This window comes from Dipodomys spectabilis, unplaced genomic scaffold (genome assembly GCF_019054845.1).
Source record: "Dipodomys spectabilis isolate Male_0828 unplaced genomic scaffold, ASM1905484v1 ptg000669l, whole genome shotgun sequence".
Lineage (NCBI taxonomy): Eukaryota > Metazoa > Chordata > Mammalia > Rodentia > Heteromyidae > Dipodomys > Dipodomys spectabilis.
This window is the reverse complement of record NW_024871346.1, coordinates 6,916,811-6,924,638: the sequence shown is the minus strand read 5'-3', so window position 1 is coordinate 6,924,638 and position 7,828 is coordinate 6,916,811.

Sequence of the window (7,828 nt, the reverse complement as noted above, 5' to 3'; positions counted from 1 at the left end):
GCATGGCCCTGCGTGGCTCAGAGCGCTTCCCAGACAGCTACTTAATGGCAAAGGCACCGAGATTTCCTTGCCCCACCCCACCCCACCCCTGCACCCTTCTCCCTCAGGCCTTCTCCCTGCAATTGCCCTCTCCTGGTCTTCCTGTTCAAGGTGGCCTTGCTTGCTTGGACTCCATCTTCGTTTTTCTTTTTTCTGTTGGTCTTGGGGCTTGAACTCTGGGCTTAGGCAATGTCCCTGAGCAAGTTTGCTCAAGGCTAGAGCTCTACCACTTGAGCCATTGCTCCACTTCTGGCTTTTGGGGGGTTAATTGAAGAGTCTCACAGACTTTCCCACCCAAGCTGGCTTTGAACCACAATCCAATCTCAGCCTTCTAGCTAGGATTACAGGTGTGAGCCACCAGTGCCTGGCTTCAGCCCTTCTTTTATAGATGTAATTTTTTTTTTTTAAATATAGAACTCTATCTCTGAGGTCTGAGCACATAAACGCATAGAAGAAGAAGCACGGAGTGGCCCAGCTGCTACCTTTCCATCCAGGTCGCCAAACGCAGAGCAAGAGCACTGCGGTCCACAGAGGTCTTCTTGCCTTCTCACCCCGGCCTCGGCCTCGGCCTCGGCCTCTACCCAATGTAACGAGAGTCAGACCAGCTGAGCCAAGGTTGTCATAGCTGTCCCGATGGTGTCCTTATGGAATCAGCAACACTTCAGGGCAGAAGCTATTACCCCAATTCAGAGACCAGCACGCTGGGGCTCAGAAAGGGCATGTAAATTATCAGGGGCAAACGTGCAATCACAGTCTAGATGGATCTCCCAAAGTCAGGTTCATTACACGTCACATACATGTGCAGAGGTGTGCAGGAAGGTAGCTGTGAGACCAGTCACAGCTCAATCGCTGTGGACATCTCTGACATTGTCCCTGCAAACAGCCCTGACTGCTTGGGAGTCCTCCTTTCCCACTGTGAACAGTGCTTCTGCTACCTGCTGGTCCCAGAGGACCAGGTCAGGTGCGGCGCCTGACCCACGCGGGTCCAAGCAGTGGTCTTCCCTAGGAACTTTGGTCTCTGTCTTTCTGTGGAAGTAAACTCAGCTGTTTTCAATCAGTTAACACAGAGAAAGCTAGATACCTGCCTCTAATCCCAGCACCTGGGAGGCAGAGGCAAGAAGATCTAAGATCATTTGAGGCCAGCATTATACCATAAAGAGAGATGCTATTTTGGAGAGAGAGACAGAGACAGAGACAGAGAGACAGAGAGAAGCAGAGAGAGAGAGAGAGATAAAGAGAAAGAGCACACACATGGGGAGACCAGGAATAATAAAAAGAAAGGGTTATAGAAGTATTTCTTCTTTCTTTCTTTTTTTCTTTCTTTTTTTTTTTGGTTGGTCGTGGGGCCTGGACTCTGGGCCTGGACACTGTCCCTTAGCTCTTCAGCTCAAGGCGAGTGCTCTACCACTTGAGCCACAGCGCCACTCTGGTTTTCTGGTGGTTTATTGGAGATAGTCTCATAGACTTTGCTGCCCTGGCTGGCTTTGAACTGTGATACTCAGACTTCAGCCTCCTGAGTAGCTAGGATTACAGGCGTGAGCCACCAGCGCCTGGTGTTTTTTGTTTGTTTTTGTTTTGTTTTGTTGTTGTGGGGCTTGAACTCAGGCCCTGGGTGCTGTCCCTGAGCTTTCTCACTCAAGGCTAACATCTACCACATAAGCCATAGTACCACGTCTGGTTTTCTGGTGGCCGATGGAGATGAGAGTCTCATGCACTTTCTTGCCTTGCCTGGCTTCAAACCATCATCCTCAGAGCTCAGTCTGCTGAGTAGCTAGGATTACAGGTATGAGCCACCGACACCCACTATAGGTGGTATATTCTCTCCTTCCTTTTTGTAGCTGGTTGTTCTGTTCATCTACTTTTCCATCAAAGCTAGAAAGCAAGAATCATCTAAGAGCAAGGGTAGGTTAACTCATAGACCAGAGGAAATATCAATCCATTTTAGCTGAGTGCTGTGGCTCATGCCTATAATCCTAGCTACTCAGGAGGCTGAAATCTGAGCCACCAGCACCTGGTGTTTTTGTTGTTGTTGCTGTTGTTTGTTTTTGTTTTGTTGTGGGGCTGGAACTCAGGGCCTGGGCTCTGTCCCTAAGCTTCTTTCTTTTGCTCAAGGTTAGCACTCTACCGCTTGAGCCATAGCATCACTTCCGGCCTTTTCTTTTTTTTTTTGGTCAGTCATGGGGCCTGAACTCTGTGCCTGGGCGCTGTCCCTCAGCTCTTCAGCTCAAAGCTAGCGCTCTACCATTGAGTCACAGCGCCACTCCCATCTTGGTCGGCTTATATGGAGCTGAGGAATGGAACCCAAGGTCTCAGGCATGCAAGGCAAGCACTGTACCACTGAGCCACCTTCCCAGCCCACTTCCAGCCTTTTCTGTTTATATGGTGCTGAGGAATTGAACCCATGGCTTCAGGCATGCTAGGCAAGCACTCTACCACTGAGCCACACCCCCAGCCTCAAGCCTAAGTACTCTTGATAGCAGTGGGAAACTGGAAAGCACCCAGATGAATAGGCCCACGGGGTCCTAGCCACCGCCATGACAGAGCTATGTGGCCAGCACAGGTGATAAGCATTAGTCCTATCTTAATGCATAGAAATGTATATGTGTGTGTGTGTGTGTGTGTGTGTGTGTGTGTGTGTGTGTGTGTGTGTGTGTGTGTGTGCATAAGCCTGCCTGATAAGAGAAGAACAGAGTGGTGTTCACACACTGATTGTAGCTATGCTGAAATCTTAAGTGTGTGTAATAAGGGCCAGAAGATAATTTAGAAAGGTGTAAACAGGGCTGGGAAGGTGGCTCAGTGGTAGAGCGCTTGCCTTGCATGCATGAGGCCTTGGGTTCGATTCCTCAGCACCACATAAACAGAAAAAGCTGGAAGTGGCGCTGTGGCTCAGGTGGTAGAGCGCTAGCCTTGAGTTGAAGAGCTGAGGGACAGCGCCCAGGTCCAGAGTTCAAGCCCCATGACCGACAAAAAAAAAAGAAAAAAAGAAAGAAAAAGAAAAGTGTAAATAAAGGTTGCCTCAATTCTTTAAACTTCTCGGTTTTTCTCTCAGCCCTGGTGATCAAACTCAGGGTTGCACACCCATTAGGCAAGCACTCTACCGTTAAGCAACACCTCCAACTCTGCCTTGATTTTTAGAAATAAAGTGATATGAATATAGAATTTTAAATGAAATTCCATCTCCAGAATTGCTTAAAAACTGGGCACTAATGGTTCATGCCTTGCTACTCAGGTGGTTAACATCTGAGGATCATGGTTTGAAGCCCATCCAGTAAGAATCTATCTCCAAATCACCAGTAAAAATGCTAGAATAGAGGTGTGGCTCAACTGGCAGAGCAGCTGTCACGAGCAAAAATAGCCAAATGAGAATCTTTGAGCCCACTTAAAAAAAGAAAGAAAGAAAAGCCAAATGAGAGCACTGGGCCACAAGTTCAAACCATCGGTGCATGCGCATGCATGGGTATGCACACACACACACAGATCTTAATTTGATTATGTGGTGGGAAAGATGCTAAGGCCCTATCTGAAGACTGTGGGAAAGAGCATCATGCTCGATTAGTGATGTCTGCCCTGGGTGAAGGATGCGTTTTAGGCACGTGGCCAGAGCACTTTGATCACGTGATCGCCACGTGGACAGGACATTTTAGGCACACGGACAAGGCACTTTGATCACATGATTGCCCCGTGGACAGGGTGTTTTTGGCACATGGGCAGGACGTTTTGATCACATGATCACCACATGGACAGGGTGATTTAGGCACGTGGACAGGGCACTTTGATCACATGATCACCACGTGGACAGGGCATTTTGATCATGTGATCACCACTTGGACAGGGTGTTTTAGGCACATGGACAGGGCACTTTGATCATGTGATCGCCATGTGGACAGGACATTTGGATCATATGGTCACTACATGGACAGGACGTTTCAGGCACATGGACAGGGCATTTTGATCACGTGATCACCACTTGGACAGGGTGTTTTAGGCACGTGGACAGGGTACTTTGATCACGTGAACAGGACATTTGATCACATGATCATCACGGGGACAGGACATTTTAGACACGTGGACAGGGCAGTTTGATCACATGATCGCCACATGGTCAAATGGCAGTGTCCACGAAGGGATCACCTGATTAAACAGTGGTGTCCACGTGGACACAATGTGATTAAAGAGTGGTGTCAATGTGGTGTCCACGTGATCAAATGGTGGTGCCCACCTGGGGATCACATGATTAAATGGTGGTGTCCACGTGATCAAACGGTGGTGTCCACGTGGGGATCACGTGACTAAACAGTGGTGTCCACGAGGTGTCCACATGATCAAACAATGGTGTCTACGTGGGGATCATGTGATTAAACAGTGGTGTCCACGTGATTAAATGGTGGTGTCCACGTGGTGTCCATGTGATTAAATGGTGGTGTCCACGTGGTGTCCACGTGATCAAATGTTGGTGTCCTCGTGGGCATCATGTGACTAAACGGTGGTGTCCACGTGGTATCCATGTGATCAAACGATGGTGTCCACATGGGGATCACATGACTAAACAGTGGTGTCCACATGATTAAACAGTGGTGTCCACGTGTCCAAACGATGGTGTCCACGTGGGGATCACGTGACTGAATGGTGGTGTCCACGTGGTGATCACGTGATTAAACATTGGTGTCCATGTGGTGATCACGTGATTAAACAGTTTAACCCCTGTTTTCACTGTATTTGATTTTTTTTTGTTGTTGTCGGTTGTGGGGCTTGAACTCTGGGCCTGGGCGCTGTCCCTGCGCTCTTCATCTCAAGGCGAGCACTCTACCGCGTGAGCTACAGCGCCACTTGCGGTTTTCTGGTGGTTTATTGGAGATAGGAGTCTCACGGTCTTTCCTGCCTGGGCTGGCTTTGAACCGTGATCCTCAGATCTCAGCCTCCTGAGTAGCTAGGATTACAGGCGTGAGCCACCGGCGCCCAGCTTATATTTATTTTTATGATTTGTGGAGGGGAAGGGAAAAAACAAATTGTTTAACTAGGGATACAGGTGGACCCATTGCAACAATGAGATGTACAAGAGGTTATGCTGAAAAACGAACTTTACAACTTTGGCTTGGGGGTGGGGGGTGGAGAAAGGGGGAGGGGGAGTTGGTGCAGGGGGAGGGGGGGGAGATGGGGAGGGATGGGAAGGGGAAACAAAGGAGGCAACAATACTTGATAAGAAATGTACTCATTACCTTGCCCGTGTAATTGTAACCCCTCTGTATGGTATTTTCACAATTAAAAAAAAAAAAAGCCTGGGCTGGGAAGGTGGCTCAGTGGTAGAGCACTTGCCTTGCATGCCTGAGGCCCTGGGTTCGATTCCTCAGCACCACATAAGCAAAAAGAAAAAAGCCGGAAGTGGCGCTTTGGCTCAAGTGGTAGAGTGCTGGCCTTGAGCTGAAGAGCTGAGGGACAGCGCCCAGGCCCAGAGTTCAGGGCCCATGACCGACAAAAAAAAAAAGTCAGAAGTAGAAGTAGAGAGCACCAGCTTTGAAAGAAAGGCAAGCAGGACTTTAAGGCCCTGAGTTCAAATCCCATTATAAGCACACACAAATGAAAATGCCCTGCAGTGGGCTTTCTAGATATGGAGGTAGAGATAAGCAGGTGGGGGTGGGGGTGGGCCTGGGGACCTGAGGAGTCCGCTGAGCCGCCCGGGGTCAGGGTGGATACAGAGGGGGGGGGCTGCAGAGGCCCGGAGCGTGGCAGCTCAGACCAATGCCCAGAGGCGTGGAGCAGGGCAGCTGGGGCACAGGGAAGGCCTGGCAGGGACGAGACTGCAGGGCTCCTACGGATCAGGAAAGGTTTCTGGTGGTTCACTGGAGATAAGAGTCTCACGGACTTTTCCTGCCGGGGCTGGCTTTGAACCCATGATCCTCAGATCTCAGCCTCCTGAGTAGCTAGATTTCAGGCGTGAGCCACGGGGGCACAGCAAGATAGCAGGATTCCATGCAAAGCTGAGAGGGCTCCTCGCTCGCCCAGACACACACACTCATGCTCAACAAACAGGCATGTGCCCGCAAGACTGGCCACGGCCTCCCAGCCGCTCCCTCGCACTGTTTTATTTTGATTTGTTGAGATGGGGTCTCACTGGTAGACCAGGCCGACCTCTGATTCTTCATCCTCCTATCTCTGCCTCCCAAGGGCTGAGATTAGGCGGTGCCACCACCCCGAGCTACCTTCCGGGTCTTGACTCATCTGCCCCCCCTTAAGGCTCTAGGCCTGACCAGAGGGTTCAGGAACCTATGTTCCCTAGAGACTCTGCAGAGGTGGCTGGGGCGGAGGGAGGCATAGGGAGGGGTTGTTCACTGGGTGGGTGGGGGCAGGGGAGGGCAGGGCTGAGTGTGGGGATTGGGCAGCTAGGAGGGGAGGGAGGGTCTTGTATCTTGTCGGCTAATCAAAGAACCGGAGAATCTAATCGCCAGGGGGCTGGGTAGGGAGCCGGATTCCAGCCTGTTCTCCAAGTCCCTAACCAAACACTGATAATGAGCTCTCGCAAGCTCAGGCCTGCCGCAGGCTCTCTGCCTCCAGGGCCGCAAATGAAGCCTCGGGTGTGTGCAGTTACAGTCGTGAGCTCTGGATCTTCACCAGCCAGGCTTGGGTTGGGGAGAGGTCTGGGTGCCTGTAACCTGCAGGGCAGAAGCCAAGACGCTTCCTGTGTCCAGGGAGGCTCCCATAGGGTGCCTGGGGCAACAAACAGCCTTTAACTCCTTGGCTTTTCCAGAAACCCCTGGATGGAACACCTTCTGCCACAGGGCCTTTGCACTAGCTGCAGGCATTGTTTAGAACTCCCATCCCTCAGCTATTGCTGGGCCCTTGTCTTCAAATCTCTGCTTTAGGGTTACCTCCCTAGAGAGGTGGGCAAGCCCCATCCCTCCTCCCACTGAACCCCAGGACCCTCTATGCATTTCTTCAAGGTTTTCTCTTTCCTGAACTTGTCAGAGGAATGTGTGCTGCTTTATCTTCCTACTCTTGGTTGGACGTAACTCCGAGGGCGGGGCCTTATCTGTCCCTGTGAATGTCCACATCTGGGCTCAGCCCAAATCTTCCTCTGGACCCACATCTGGCCCCCATCGAGGATGCTCATGCCCTCAGCCCACCCTTCCACCCACACCCCCAAAGGGGAGCTCCCCCCCATCTCTGCATGTAACAAATACCCACAGGGCCCTTTGTGAGCATTTTTCTTCTGGAACCCGTCCCAACAGTCTGATTAGTCTGATTACGATCTTTCGTTTTCCCAGGTGGAGGAACAGGTTCAGAGCGGTTAAGCGATCTGCCTGAAGTTACCCAGCGGTCATATGGCCAAGAGGCCCTCCCCAATCCGAAACTCCTGTTTTCTGTGCGTCTCTTTCCTCCCATGAGCTTAATAAAGCTTGGGGAGTGGGGGCCACACAGCCCAGATTTTTGTATCTGGGACGTCCTGCGTCTAATGTTTACTTGGGGAAATCAAGGCCACGATCCTTGTGTGTGAACGTGGTGGCCCTTCGCCTGTGTATCAAGGCCCTGATATGGTCCTGGGTAAAGAGAGACAAGCTCCCTCCAAGAACACCTGGTACCTCCCCCCCCTCCCTCCCCCCCACCCCCACCTTCCCTGCCCTCCCTCCGCAGCAGCCATTGGCACACGCAGGCAAGATTTAATCACCTTACACCCACACAACACAGTCCCATCTTCTCCATCACCACCCCACTCCTTCTGGAACCTTCTCCCCCCCCCCAGGGGATCCAAGCCATGCTTGAAGGGGGACAGGTGGGAGCGGGCAGCGGGGAGGGG